At 36.8% G+C, this 16,760-nt stretch overlaps 1 long non-coding RNA gene across 1 annotated transcript in view; it reads left to right on the forward strand.

The window, feature by feature from the left end:
- Positions 1-11,229, forward strand: part of LOC125139052 — a 79,915-nt gene extending 68,686 nt beyond the window's left edge. Inside the window, exon 3 of the long non-coding RNA XR_007138172.1 lies at positions 11,138-11,229. This is a non-coding gene — a long non-coding RNA (uncharacterized LOC125139052). The remainder of the gene's footprint in view (positions 1-11,137) is intronic.
- Positions 11,230-16,760: the final 5,531 nt, after the last annotated feature.

Here is a 16,760-nt window from a genome sequence, read left to right on the forward strand (position 1 = left end):
CACTATCTTTTGTCTTGTCCTGCACTGTTTGCACCAGGTTGCACAGATGCACTTTATGTGTCTATGACTAACTGACTAAGTCCTTAGCTCTGTCTTTGCTTTATGTAGCACCATGTTTCTGGAGAAACGTTGTCTCATTTCACTGTGTACAGCAACAGCTATATATGGTTAAAATTACAATAAAAGTTGACTTGACTTGATTTGACTTGTTCTTATACGGTTTCTATTGAAACAGCATGTACAGGGACCTTATGAAGAACAAACATCATAAACTGAACATGATAACAGAGTCATTTAAAAAAGGAAAACATATAAACTTTTTTTTATGGTGACATGAATTATTTCTGTACTTTACTTTTGTTTTGGAAGAAGTCTCCACTGTCTGTGCTGACAAGCTGGATGTGTGTGTGTGTGTGTGTGTGTGTGTGTGTGTGTGTGTGTGTGTGTGTGTGTGTGTGTGTGTGTGTGTGTGTGTGTGTGTGTGTGTGTGTGTGTGAGAGAGAGAGAGAGAGAGAGAGAGAGAGAGAAAGAGAGAGAGAGAATGGTTAAGGAAAGAATGTTGTTCAGGAACTTCATTAGTGTGGATCATCCACAACATTTAATGCAGCTGTAAACAGATTAAAAAAATAAAAAGACTTATATTTCACATATAAGTTGAATGATACACTTGTCTTTAATTATTTTCGTATATCACAAATTCCACAGTGTTAAAAGATAGTCAGGGTTCTATGATTAATTTCAACAAATCTGATTATTTAAAAAAGCCCCAAAGCCCAAGTTCTGGGACTGAAACTAACATGCTTCTAGTGATGAGATCTGAACCTTTATTCCTGATCTACAGAACCTCTGTTCCTTATATACTGAACACCTGTTCCTGATCTACTCAATAACTTTTCCTGATCTACTCAATAACTTTTACAGATCCACTGATCCCCTGTTCCTGATCTACTGAACACCTGTTCCTGATCTACTGAACGCCTGTTCCTGATCTACTCAATAACTTTTACAGATCCACTGATCCCCTGTTCCTGATCTACTGAACAACTGTTCCTGATCTACTGAACGCCTGTTCCTGATCTACTCAATAACTTTTCCTGATCTACTCCATAACTTTTATAGATCTACTCAATAACTTTTCCTGATCTACTCAATAACCTTTACAGATCCACTGATCACCTGTTCCTGATCTACTGAACACCTGGTCCTTATCTACTGAACACCTGTTCCTGATCTACTGAACCTCTGTTCCTGATCTACAGTACCCCTGTTCCTGATCTACTGATCCCCGGTTCCTGATCTACAGAACCTCTGTTCCTGATCTACATTACCCCTGTTCCTGATCTACTGATCTCCTGTTCCTGATCTACTGATCCCCTGTTCCTGATCTACTGATCCCCTGTTCCTGATCTACTGAATAACATTTGCTGATCTACAGAACATCTGTTCCTGATCTACTGATCCCCGGTTCCTGATCTACAGAACCTCTGTTCCTGATCTACTGATCCCCTGTTCCTGATCTACTGATCCCCTGTTCCTGATCTACTGATCCCCTGTTCCTGATGTACTGAATAACATTTGCTGATCTACAGAACCTCTGTTCCTGATCTACTGATCCCCTTTTCCTGATCTACTGATCCCCTGTTCCTGATCTACTGAATAACTTTTCCTGATCTACAGAACCTCTGTTCCTGATCTACTGATCCCCTTTTCCTGATCTACTGATCCCCTGTTCCTGATCTACTGAATAACTTTTCTACAAAAACACTAACATCCTTCACTTGTTTGTTATTAAGCTGCCCTGTTGTCACAGATGAGCTGATTCATCAACATTTACTCAACATTGGCAACTAGAGGTTTTCAGGAAAAAGGAGGAGCGGTGTGTGTGTGTGTGTGTGTGTGTGTGTGTGTGTGTGTGTGTGTGTGTGTGTGTGTGTGTGTGTGTGTGTGTGTGTGAGATGGGATAAATAGGCAGGAATAAGAGGTCTTTAGGGTTGTGTGTACCTGCAGTTAAACAGTGTTGCTCTTGGCATAGCAGACTGAACAAATTAACCATAATATCTCTGTCTTTCTCTCTCTCTCTCTCTCTGTGTGTGTGTGTGTGTGTGTGTGTGTGTGTGTGTGTGTGTGTGTGTGTGTGTGTGTGTGTGTGTGTGTGCGCATGTGTGTGTAATCATTTTACTCTTTCAGTGATGACACAGCAAATACATTTGTCAAACAGCCTTCAACACCTATTAAACTCATGATTTTCCCCATGATCCATTTATTTTCTATGTAATTATTTTCCAGGTTTATTTTCATTTTTATTTTTATTTTATTTTTATTTTATTTTTTAAATGCAGGGAACAGATTTTTGTTAACTTTCACATAATTATATGTTAATATTTTATACTTTTGAATTTGAAAAAAAAATAGGGTGATTAAGGTGATTAACTGACTCTTTATATATATATATATATATATATATATATATATATATATATATATATATATATATATATATATATATATATTGACTTATTCTATTAGTGATTTTTAAATTATTTGTTAATTGTCGCATGACCTTGTTTTCCACAACTCATTAATTCATTTTACCTTTTTATTCTGCTCATGTGATCCAACTATTTTCATTTTACAATCTTTTTTTTTAATGATTCATTTTCAGATGAATCATTTCTTTTTTTTTGATGATCCACTGGTTCACACTGATTCCTTATGATTCGCAGGTGATTCATTATCTTTCCTTACTTTTTTCCCCAAAGAACAGTTCTTCCTCATAAATTTTTCAGTGTGATTTCCCGCCGATCTTTTTTTCCCCTCTGCATTATTTTCCCGAGGATTCATTCATTAAATTCTATATGATTCTTCTAGTAAACAATTGGTTTACTTTTACATTCTAATATTTTCAGCTGCACTTCATGTGTTTTTTCCCCTCATGTCATTTTTGTGCGATTTTTTAAAATCACATTTGAATGAATTGATGAATCACATTTGTTTTTTTTTTTGTTTTTTTTGTTTTGTTTGTGTATTTGTGTGTTTATCTAACATCTTATTATATATAGCTCATATGGTGCCAACAACTCTCAGGTGTCCAATTGTAACGTGGTCACATTCACCATTAAAGGTGTTCATTATTCACCATCACTTCTAAATCACACATAGCAATGTAATAGATGAGATTTTTTTTTTTTTTATGTTGGTAAATGTTATATGAACACACACACACAGACACACACACAGACACACACAGACTCACACACACACACACACACCAGGTTGATTGGACACAGAGAACTGCCCTGTGTAAGCAACTTAACCGCTGTCCAAAAATAAATGCGCCCTAACTTTTTCTCGGCGCTGCTTTGTCTCAACATGTCCCACTGTTTTATTTTTGATAATGGCACCAGCGCTGCCCCGCTGCGTCCTGACTGACTTTCTGCGATTTCCTTGTGGCTAAATCCACCGTCCCTGTTTCTTGTCATGCTGCAGGCCGCTAAAAGCCTGTTGGACTGTGGCATGGCTCCTGTAACACTCTCCACCCTTCACGCTCCATATCCCCGGCTCACAGGAGGAGCTGGAATGGAGCGGCATCATGAGAAAACAGCCAAGCCCCGCCGCATGCTGGGCCCCAAAGCACTCTCATACTCCTTCAATATCGGGGGTGGAGAACTGCTAACTCAAAACCGCTGCATTTCGAAATAGTGAGAGAGAGAGAGAGAGAGAGAGAGAGAGAGAGAGAGAAAGATAGAGAGAGAGAGAGAGAGAGAGAGAGAGAGAGAGAGAGAGAGAGAGAGAGAGAGGCACCTGCTCGTGTTCCCGCAGATTAATAACGCGTCTCAGCTGGGGACGGCCGCTTTCATCTCACTAGGCTCCCTTAGCTTCTCATAAAGACGTCTTTGTGTCAGAGGTGGTGAAAGTGCCGAGGTTTTCCTGTGCCTCGATCCCATCCCTCTTTCCCCTCTACTGTATTTATTGGGAATGAAACACAGATCTGTTTGAACAAGCTGCAGTTACGAGCTGAGCACCGAGATCGGCTTCCTGTGATCAGGGACACACGGGCCGGAGAAATGCAAGAAAAGAGAAAAAAACATAACCTGACAAAATTATTTCTATTGTTTAGTACAGAATAATCCCAAATACACAAACAATATGAAGCGTGAGTCTTTTAAAAAAAAGTACAACATTTCATTTGATTTGGAATTTTTCAAACCTGTTTCAGTTTAAATTTTCTGTTTTTTATTAAAAACAGCAACATTTCAGATTTTGGTGATTTGCAGAATCTAATTTTAAATTCCAAACGCATGAGTATGTTTAATATCAATGTTTAATATAATATAATGCTCAGTTAATAAAGATAACCATGCAATTTTTGACTACAGATAAATAAAAATATAAAGGATTTACACATACGCTTTGATAGGTTTCTATATTTGTACTGATTTAAGTAGGATCATTTAACATCGATGAATTCGAATAATCACACAAACGAATCATAATTCAAATTCGAATTTGCGCATACACTTTACTACATTCATACTAATTTTAATAAAAAAAAATATTCAGAATTCAAATTTTAATGTTCATTTCAGTTATTTTTTATTTTTTGTCACATACACTTTAAAACATTTGTACTAATTTTAATAATAATAAAAAACACAACATGCAGTAAAACGTTTTTGCTTTTTTTTAAAGCGTCATAAGTTTATTCAAAGGGAAAATAAATAATTAGTTATTACTCAGTAGTTAATGATTAGTAATGAATAGTTAGTGATAAATGACATATTTATTGATTATTAATGAGTTATTCAATAGTAGTGAGTAATATCTGTTGTAAAATAAATGTTTAGTAAGTAACTAGTAAAATAAAAATTTATTAAGAAATTGGTCGATTCAATAGAAATTAATTCTGGATGAATAGTAAATACATCAGTGATTATTCAATGAATCAGTGATGCTCCATTAGTAATTAGTGTAATTAATATGAATAAATCATCAAGCAGAAATCACAAGTTAAATAAAAGTCTTTTGTCACAAACATTTCTGGTTATAGAGATGAGAGATCGTGTAGCTCGAGGAATACAAATTAGAAAATCAAACGATTTTAATCAAAGAAATAAAAGGATTCTCTTCTTCAGATTAGACTGTGAGGATTTTTTTTATATATATATATATATATATATATATATATATATATATATATATATATATATATATATATATATAATGCTTGTAGAGTCATTTCCATGCTTCCTTTAACACATTCGTTTGAAAATATATAAAATGCTTCCATGCTTCCATGCTTCCTTTAACACATTCGTTTGAAATCATATAAAAACATTGCTTACTTTGAAACTGAGAATTGTGTACTATTTTTGATGAGTCATTCTATATGATTCGTGATTTGTTTTTGTAACAGACACTGTGTAGAACATTGTAGCTGACACCATTCGAACCGAGGGATCGAGGGAAAATAAAACGTTTGAAACTGACCATAGGAATTTACAGGGAGCTTTGTTTTTCACACACACACGCACACACACACACACACACACACACACACACACACACACACACACACACACACACACACACACACACGACTTTAATACAAGATGATTAATTAATACAAGACAAAATTAATTATTAAGAAACTCAAAATTGAAATGATAATCTATCTATCTATCTATCTATCTATCTATCTATCTATCTATCTATCTATCTATCTATCTATCTATCTATCTATCTATCTATCTATCTATCCTTTTAAATTCATGTTTACAATATTACGTATTTTGAAATTGATTTTTATTTGTTTGTTTGTTAGTTTATTTATTTATTTATTTATTTGTTTCTTTGTTTATTTATTTATTTTAGGAGAACAATGACACACACCCGCCCAAACAAACACACACACACACACACACACACAAAGAGAGAGAGAGAGAGAGAGAGAGAGAGAGAGAGAGAGAGAGAGAAAATAATAAATAAATAATAAATAGATAGATAGATAGATAGATAGATAGATAGATAGATAGATAGATAGATAGATAGATAGATAGATAGATAGATAGATCGATAGATAGATAGATAGATAGATAGATAGATAGATAGATAGATAGATAGAAATACAACTATTTTTACTTTTAGGTTAATATCGCATTTAGTTATAATAAGTAACGGAATTAAAATAAATCAAGCAATGTTTTTACAGTCACCTTTTTTTTTCATTATTTCAGTTATTATTTGAATGATAAGAAATTTTTAAACCATTATTATTGTAATCTGTATTTTTGTTTGAAAATCTATAAAGTTCGGCTAGTGAAATATTAATAAGAGAAAGCGTAGCGATGATTTTCATGTTTTATTTTAAATACATTATTCGTAATGAAGACTGGAAAGTGTATAATTCATTATAATCAGAGATTATAATATTAATAAACATTATTTACAGGATGCTAGTCTGGAATGAAATAATAAGAAAAGTTTGTTTTCATTTTAGAAATATCATTTAAGGTAATCTTAAGGTGCTTGAGATGCTCATTGCTCTCCATATTAGCATGTTTTCAAACATTTCCTGTTAGCTTGACTGGGATCTTTTAACTAGCGTGTTATTGAGTGAAAATGAAAACCCTAACACATGTTTGCGCTCAGAAGAACATCTTAAAAACGTGCTTAGCAACAAATCAGTGTGTTTTTTTTTTTTTTTTGATGCTGTAATTTAGCCAAACAGATGCTAACCAGAGCGCACTTAGCATGTTTTGGACGCCGTAATTAGCTGAACCTCAGTATCAGGAGCAGAACCAAGTGCAGTGTGATGCACGGCGTGAGGGATCCGGATTAACTCCCGTATCAAATAACACAAATCCTTAAACATTTATGAGGAAAAACAGGCAATAATTTGCTGTCTTTCAAACACACACACTTCCCTTTGTCCTCTCAGCAGGACATGTTTTCGTAGATCGTTTGACGGAGAAATATTTGAGCTGCATGAGTTCTCTTGTGAAGTTCTTCCAAAAGGGAGTGGAGAGCTGCCGAGAGCCTCCAAACAAGTCCGGCTTCCCAGAATTCAGCAGGGCCCAGACGCCCACCGGCGCTCGCGCTCGTAAAAGGTCCAGAGGAGGTTTGGCTGGTGAGGTGAGGTGATGCCTGGACACGGACGTAACCACACACTCGGTTACGGCTGGGAACAGAGCGTCAGAGAGTCTCTCAACAACACACCGACTCCAAAATTTGAAGTCAGAGCGATCTCAGGGAATTACGCTCACTTACAGAAAGAGACAACAATATTGTGATTATTCCTAAAGTTGGAAATGTTGTACTGTTATGATGCATTATTCATTATTCTAATCTGCATCGTAAGCATGACATAATTATCTACAGTATGTCATGGAGATATGACACACTGCCATGGTTTTATGAGTCTTTATGAGTCTAGAAATAAGTCTTATAAAATTTTAGACTTCTCTCAATCTCTAAAGTTCCTGTTTCGGTGTTATGGGCTTAAACATTTGGAGTCATAATTTAAAATTAAGTCATACTAAATGATATCCACCTTAAACATTTTACCTTAAACATCCACCTTATCAGGATTAATCCTAGCTACAGTAGCTAATGAGTTTAGGAAGCCATTATTCGAAGCCTTTATTCACAACTAAACTCACCAGGTCAACTGTAGCCATAGCAACAGTTAGCACTGAGCTCTGCCTCTTATCTGATTGAATGCATCACTATATTGCTAGTCACTTTACCTCACTTTACCACTATATTGCTATATTGCTAGTCACTTTACCTCACTTTACCACTATATTGCTATATTGCTAGTCACTTTACCTCACTTTACCACTATATTGCTATATTGCTAGTCACTTTACCTCACTTTACCACTATATTGCTATATTGCTAGTCACTTTACCTCACTTTACCACTATATTGCTATATTGCTAGTCACTTTACCTCACTTTACCACTATATTGCTATATTGCTAGTCACTTTACCTCACTTTACCACTATATTGCTATATTGCTAGTCACTTTACCTCAGAAATGCACTTATTAGCAAAAAGATAAAAACATTCTGTCTGCTAGCTCTGATATGCGACACTGATATTCCCACACACTCAGTACTGTAGCTGCTATGTGTGTATTCCTGTTAGCCGTAAACATTAGCCGTATGACGTACAGTAGGACGTGTATTTCCCAGAATAAGGCTGGTTTTGTGCACAAACTTTGATGATTTTTTTTCCTCTCATTGTAGTCTGTTGCCTGTACTTCCTCATGTGCGCTAACTCCCGGTGACGTCCGCTAATCTTTACTGTCTTTGTTACTGCGCTGTTGCGTTTCACCTCAATAAAATAGCATCAAAGGGAAAATGACACATTGGATTTGTCTAGTTAGTTGGTTAGTGTGTCGATGGCAATAGGCCAGGCTGCGTTCTAGCTTTTTTTTCATGCAGCTGGTGTGTGGTAGAGCTATGAAAACTGTTCACCCGTGTCTGTGCTTTAAAAGCGAAACCTCGTTTAAACAGTGTGATGTCTTTATGGTGTTATACAAGGAAGAAACTGAAACTCGAGCATCTTTTTAAACACTATTGTATGCGTTATTCTATTCTGGTTCCAGTAAATGACCTGCTAAATCTCTCTCTCTCTCTCTCTCTCTCTCTCTCTCTCTCTCTCTCTCTCTCTCTCTCTCTCTCTCTCTTGCTCTCTTTCACTCACTCTCCTGGCCTGAACCTCACCCTGGTTCTGCCTCACTACCATCCCAGAATGTGTGATGCATTGTGGGCCGTCCCCTGGGCAGTCGAGGGGCCGTGTGTCTGGTGAGAAGCCTGCTGGGACATTCCTTATATGGCCACCGCTGAACTCCTCTCACCTCTCCGGGACTTTAGCACCATCTTAAACTGTAAGATACGTGTCCGTGCCCATGTCCAGGTCCCTCGTCAGCCACAAGATCCCACATTTTCACCTTCATTCTCACCTAAATCTATCTTTAACAATAATTATTTAATCAGCTCAGATCTCTGGGTCTGGTGGTATAATGGGTCTTGTTTTCTGTCTTGTATCCTGGTGTCGCCTTGACAGGTCTGTTTTAGCAGTGTGTGTGTGTGTGTGTGTGTGTGTGTGTGTGTGTGTGTGTGTGTGTGTGTGTGTGTGTGTGTGTGTGTGTGTGTTGTGTTGGCTGCTCTGTTAGGTTTGAAAACAGCTGGTAAAGAAACATGCTGTTTGCAGATGGGGTTCAGTCACCCATGAGATTGTGTGTGTGTGTGTGTGTGTGTGTGTGTGTGTGTGTGTGTGTGTGTGTGCGCGTGTGTGTGTGTGTGTGTGTGTGTGTGTGTGTGCAGAGTTGATGGGTAAAAAGAATGACGACGGGCCACAGGAAATGGGATTTTAGGAGAATCAAACACACACACACACACACACACACACACACACACACACACACACACACACACACACATATGTTCACTATGGTAATCCTTCAGCCTAGAAATGTTGAGATCTTAATCTGGAGTTGCTCAGGATTACACTGGTACCTAATGGAGTATAACTGAACGATTAAGAGATCGACCAGCTGAGTTCCAGATTTCTGGTGCCAAAAGTTTTGCAACTGACATACAGTAAAAAAAAAAACAAACTCTCTCTCTCTCTCTCTCTCTCTCTCTCTCTCTCTCTCTTTTCTTTTTTCTTCTTCATCAGGCTCCATTACATTTCATCATTCCCATGCCTCTTGTTCAGGTCTCATCTCTTCTCTCCTCCTTAGACACACTAGATCTCAGCAGTTCCTCTACGGCTCATAAAGTTATTTCCTTATTTCTTTACAAACAACTGAGTTTTTTCCCTCAGTGGAATCAGAGAGACAAAAGACGCACGTTAAAAACCTCCATCTGACACCTCCATCTGACACCTCCATCTGACACCTCCATCTGACACACTGAGCCCTGACACACTGAGCCCTGACACACTGAGCCCTGACACACTGAGCCCTGACACACTGAGCCCTGACACACTGAGCCCTGACACTGGAGACTCCTTCCATCTCCTTACAGAAAAAATTTCCACACGTTAACACAAGTGTATGGACTTTTGTAAACAACTGTACCTTGTGTGTGTGTGTGTGTGTGTGTGTGTGTGTGTGTGTGTGTGAGAGAGAGAGAGAGAGAGAGAGAGAGAGAGAGAGAGAGAGAGAGAGAGAGAGAGAGAGAGAGAGAGAGAAAGAGAAAAGAGCTTGATGTGATGTACAAACAAACAAAATAAGCAAAACCAAACAAATAATGGACAGATGAATGACTGAACAAACAAACAAACAATCAAACTAAGAAACAGTCAAACAAAGAAACAAACAACTATATTTTTAGCGCCTGATAAAATACAAATAAAATTTCAATAAAATTAAAAACAAATTTGTTTGTTTGTTTGTTTGTTTGTTTCCATGGAGTGAAACTATAGATGCCATTAGAGGAAGATATTTCCATGGTAATTTGCAGCAACTCGTTTTTGGACATTCCATAACATGAACTGAAAATGGAGAAAAAGAAATTATAGCATGTTGTTCTAAAATAAATAAATAAAATTATTTAAAATAAAACAAACAAACAAACAAACAAAACAATAATAAATTATAATAATAAATAAATAAATAAATAAATAAATAAATAAATAAATAAATAAATAAATAAATGCATGCATAAATAAACAAAATTTCTGTGGTATGAGAGGAAGAAAAGTCTTCCACACCTAAATCACAATCATTTTATCCATCCTATTCGTTCGCACGTCGGTGTGGGTGTGAGAAAAATGAACGAGTCCACTGTATGGCGTAACAGGTTACTGCTCATTCTGAACATTTTGACATTTTGACAGTATCTCCGAGTCGACCCGTTCCTGACGTTCAGACGAACACTTCAGGCTCAAGAGACAAATCCAGTCCTGAAGGTGTGTGATGTAATGAAAGCATCTTTTGTGCTCTCATTAGCCACCCAAATTCCTCTGCACTGACAATATGGGTACGGTCGGATTGGCTAATATTGCCGGCGCTGCTAACTTTACCCCTCAGGCCAATTAGCTCACTCAGCACAAGCTCACAAATATTAGCACTGTAGCTCTTGTTTCATGGCTCGCTAGTAAAGACTGTAAATCTGCCCTCAGAAACACGGCCGTGTGACCAGATAAGGGGGCAAAGTCGGGGGAAAGCCGCTTCCCGTCAGAGAGCGCTTGACATTTGGCTAGCGCTGGTGTTTATACGGTAACGTTAGCTGCTCATATTCATAACTCATATGTAATTGAATCATTAATTGGTATATTTATCTGCACAGAGAGGCGTAAGACCTGGAACCGCAAATATCCACTGTTTCCTTTCTTCTTAACCTCCAGATCATCAAACTCCACAAGCTGTCCAAATCTCTGGAGTTATGTTCAGGACATGTCCCTTTACCTTTAACACACACTCCTGTACTGTGGCTTACCCTGCTGGAGCCTCATGTGCAACAGAAGGGGCAAGTCCCCCAGGGAGCGTCTTTCATTGCCCCGAGGATTTGGGAGGTGGGAGCCCACACTTTCCTGGCATTTCTCCACCAGCACGTAAATAAACACCAGCTCCAGCTGCACAGTTCAGCTTCTGAGAAATAGTGGGATGAGAAAAGGAGGAGAGGTGGAGAAGGGGATCATAGTTCATCTCTGAGAAGGACAGGAGCTCCGTCTTCCTCTCTTCCTGTCTATCCTCTACACTTGTCCCCTCTTTGTCTCTCTCCCTCTCATCCTGTCCCCTTCTCTGTCTCTCCTCTTTTCCCCTTCTGTCTCTCCTCCTGTCCCCCTCTATGTCTCTCCTCCAGTCTTACTCTCTATCTCTCCTCTAATCCCCTCTGTGTGTTTCCTCCTGTCCCCCTCTCTGTCTCTCCTCCAGTCTTACTCTCTATCTCTCCTCTAATCCCCTCTGTGTGTTTCCTCCTGTCCCCCTCTCTGTCTCTCCTCCAGTCTTACTCTCTATCTCTCCTCTAATCCCCTCTGTGTGTTTCCTCCTGTCCCCCTCTCTGTCTCTCCTCCAGTCTTACTCTCTATCTCTCCTCTAATCCCCTCTCTGTGTTTCCTCCTGTTCCCCTCTCTGTCTCTCCGCCTGTCCCCTTCTGTCTCTCATCCTGTCCCCTTTTTTATCTCCTTCTGTCCCCATCTGTCTCTCCTCCTGCCCCCCGCTCTATCTATCATCCAATCACCTCTCTGTCTCTCCTTCAGTCCCATTCATAGTCTATCCTCCTGTCTCACTCTCTGTCTCTCCCCCTGTCCCCTTCCCTGTCTCTCCACTTCTTCTCCTCTCATAATGCCCCCTCTCTGTCTGTGCTCCTCGTCCTCCCCATCTGCCTCTCTTTGTCAGTCTTCATCTTCTCCTCTTCTTCCTGTAATCCCTGACATCCTCTTATCCATGTCCTCATGCCCTCCCTTCTTGGTAGGTAAAAACTGAGAGTTTGATAAATGGTGGTGTCATAAAGCTTGGAGTTATTCATTTCCCACTCGTATCTATAAAATACAATCATATTCATATTAGTAGGTTAAAAGTTTTACATATTTTATACAGTATGTGATATAACTACACTTTTAGTTTTCAAATTTAATTCAATCAAATTTAATTGTATTTCATTTGTGTAGCACGTTTAACGGTGGACGTTGTCTCTAAGCTGCTTTACAGAACATAAGAAATATAGTACAACAAGTTTCTTTTTACACAAAGATTAATATTAGACAAAAGGTCAAGATTAATATTAGACTTATATTTACATGTGTTTGTATTCGTCCTTAATGTTAGTAACGTTAGTAAAATAAAGTTTAGTGAATATAAGTGTTGTATTTACACAATCAGATGTCTATCAAAGAATTTAGTAATCTTCTTAATCATATATATATATATTTTTTTTTATCTAATGACTGGCACATGGTGTTTATTTATTTATTTATTTATTTATTTATTTATTTATTTATTTATTTATATTTAATATGGCATGATTCGTGGCATTTTAATAATAATAATAATAATAATAATAATAATAATAATAATAATAATAATAATAATAATAATAATGTTTTGCATTATTATATTATATTATATTATATAATAATAATAATATTTTGAGCTGTGTTGTTTTTCTTTCTTTCTTTCTTTCTTTCTTTATTATATGGCAGGATTCTTGGAATTTTAATAATAATAATATTATTATTATTATTATTATCATTATTATTATTATCATTATTATTATTATTATTATTATTAATAATAATAATTATAATAATAATGATAATAATAATAATAATGATAATAATAATAATAATAATAATAATAATAATAATAATAATAATAATAATAATAATAATAATAATCGTGTTTTGCAATTTTATTTAATGCCTTGCACAAACAGATGTTATTTATTTATTCATTCATTCATTCATTCATTCATTCATTCATTCATTCATTCATTTATTTATTTATTTATTTATTTATTTATTTATTTATTTATTTATTTATTTATTTATTTATTTATTCATTTATTTATTTATATATTCCGGTTGTTACAGAAACAGTACTCAGGAGCTTGTGTGATGTGTGCAGTGTAACCACCCTTGTTTACCCTTTTTCTCAGTGTCAGTCCTAAATTGTGCTCTGCATCGTTTTTTCAGGGGTTCATGTCCTGTTCGGGTCCTCAGTTTAAAAGTGCTTTCCTCAGCAGCGTCTCGTCTCGTCTCTTCTCACCCTGCTTCCTGTATGCACCTCAGACCTCCTCGTCTTCCTTCTCATAATGAAGCTTGGTGGTCTTCTCATAATAACTGGCCCCTGATGGACAAGTTCCACTCTATGTGGCCTTGGGCTGCAGAACAACGGCCCTCACACACGCCATACTGTAATGACAGAAAGAAAAAGAAGGAGGGGAAAAGAAAAAAGGAGGAGAAATTTGAGTGTGTAATTGCACTTAACAAGTCTAATTAAGTGGAGAAAAATATGATCATCTGTTGCGTTGGGGGTTTTGTGTGTTGGGGTTTCAGTGTGTGTGTGTGTGTGTGCGTGTGTGAGACATAGAGAGAGTTGTGTGAGGTAGGGGTTCAGGGAAGGTGGGGGTGAAGGTAACTGGAGAACGGGAGTTAATCTGAATCCGTTAAAGACTGTTTACACCGCAAATGAGCTCTGAATTTTCTCCAGTGCATTTAGAGGGAATTAGAGTTGTAGCAGGATAATGAGCTATATGGGTCTTTTTAAATGTGATTTACACCAGTCCCCAAGAATGTAGAAAGCAAATAAACACAGACATGATGTATGCTTAGGGTTCAGACCCTTTTCCAAGCTCTGACTTACAGTAAGTGGAGGAAAATTAGATTAAAGCCAACGAGATCCAAACATATAAAACAGCACGGAAACAAGATCTTGTACACAGTCATGGATGAAATAGCTTTTAGGAACTGTGACCAGGGCAAAGGGTTCAGCATTTCCATGTAATTATTGACCATAAATACTGCACTTTCCCAAAAAACAGTATACATCCGTGGCACACATTTGTTTCGGTCAATAATCTCAGAATTACAAGCGCTTTATTGTGATACTGAATCTTCCTCTGTGTCTACAGACATTCTTTTTTATCTTATTATTATTATTATTATTATTTCTATTATTATTATTATTATTATTATTATTATTATTATTATTACGATTTAGGTATACTTCAGTTTAATAGCAGTTTATTCAGTTTATGTGCTGGATCAAGTGCTATTCTATTAGATTGTGTCCTCATACAGACCCTGAAATGAGAAACTTTTCCTCAGATACTAAGGGAACATAGGGAATTAAGTATCTGGAAATAAAACAGTACAGTATTATAAAAATTATATAAATAAACAATAGAGTATTATACATTACTATATTATTATAAACCTACTGTAGTATATACAGTACACACAGTACACAGTCTCTATCTAGATTTCTGTACAGATGAACTGTATCCACGTCTGTTAAAACTGGTTTGAAGTGAACTGTGCACTTGATCGAGATTGTATTTGTGTGTGTGTGTGTGTGTGTGTGTGTGTGTGTGTGTGTGTGTGTGTGTGTGTGTGTGTGTGTGTGTGTGTTGTAGGAGGACAAAAAATAAGCTAATAATAAATGTTGCATTTGAATAAAACTCATAATTAATTAATTAATATATATGTGTGTGTGTGTGTGTGTGTGTGTGTGTTTTTTTATATTTATATTTATTTATATATATATATATATATATATATATATATATATATATATATATATATATATAAATCAGGATTCTTTGCATAAAAAGACAATTGATAATAATAATAATGATAATGACAATAACAATAATATTGTTATTGTCATTATCATTATTATTATTATTATTATTATTATTATTATTATTATTATTATTATTATTATAATGTTGAAATGTTTAATTCAATTTCTCTACACAACTATACACTTCACTACTCATGTCAGTTAGCACAGCTACAGTAGCTGTTGCTAAGAAAAGACAAACACAGAGGTATATATGCTTTTTTATTTAAATCCCACTTAGTAGCTCCTAATTCTGACTCCTCACACCGTGATAAGTCGAACAAAGCCAAAGCTCTCAAACGTTTCTCTTTTCCCTGCAAGCTGCAGCTTCAACTAGCCGCTCTATAGCAATGCCAGTACGTCCCTAAGGACGGGAGGCTCACTCTGGGCGGTCAGTCTCCTCAGTCTCCTCAGTATGCTCAGACCTTCAGACGTCCAAACTAAACAAGGCCGTCTTGAACTCTCACACCAGATTAAACCAACCCCCCAAGTCAGCCGTCTTCATTTTTTCCCACTCTTCCCTTTTTTTTCGTCTTTCTATTTATACTCCAGAACATTCCAGGGAATATTAGTAATGATGGCTTCTAATAAAAGCAGGGCTGCTGTGTCCCACACGTTCCCTCCTTCACTCCCTCTGCTCTGAGAGATGGGTCTTCTGGGCCACCGTAGGAGGGAGGCGATAAGACCGCCAGTGCTCTCCTCCCATGCCGGTTTGGACTCGACAGGACCGAGGACGGATAGGAAGAAAGGAAGGATAAAGAAAGCTTGAGGAAGAAGGAAGGCTGAGGAAAGCAGCCATGTTAGGATGCAGCTCTATAATTTATTCAATTCACTGGAGCGAGCTGAGATGGAAAAATAATCACGCTGAAACCTTTTTATTACAGAATTCCCTCCTGTTTTTAATCGTGTCCACGCTGATGACCGAACGTCTTTATCATGTCTCACTCCACCCCGGTGTTAATATGAAGCTCATCCGAAAGTAAACACTCAGGACTTTAAGAATCTCTAGTGTTTCATCACTATTTCTGTTTTTCTCTACAATACTATACAATACTAGGAGCCGTATGTTGATAGAAAAGTTTTTTTCTCCACACAGATGTTTGTATGTTGATATCAGACCAATTTCTGCTCTCTGAGACGCTCCAAGTGTTCGTTCATCTAAAAAGCAGCTCGGATTTCTCTTCAACGCTAAAAGTCACGTCTCACGCCGAGATATAACAGATAATATTGATTTATTTTAGATCAGACTCACAGACACGACATCAGACCTTCGTTTACACTGATTGAAGACGTCCCATGAGACCATTTATATTGACCTGTAATATGTTTATCCAGTTCAAGTTACTTCTGTATAAAACAATGATGAAGCTCCAGTTATAGTAGCAATAAAAAAAACGTTGAGCTTTCAAGAGTCTAATATATATATATATATATATTTCTTCTCTTCTAGTAGAGTTA

This window comes from Tachysurus fulvidraco, chromosome 1 (assembly GCF_022655615.1).
Source record: "Tachysurus fulvidraco isolate hzauxx_2018 chromosome 1, HZAU_PFXX_2.0, whole genome shotgun sequence".
Taxonomy (NCBI): Eukaryota; Metazoa; Chordata; class Actinopteri; order Siluriformes; family Bagridae; genus Tachysurus; species Tachysurus fulvidraco.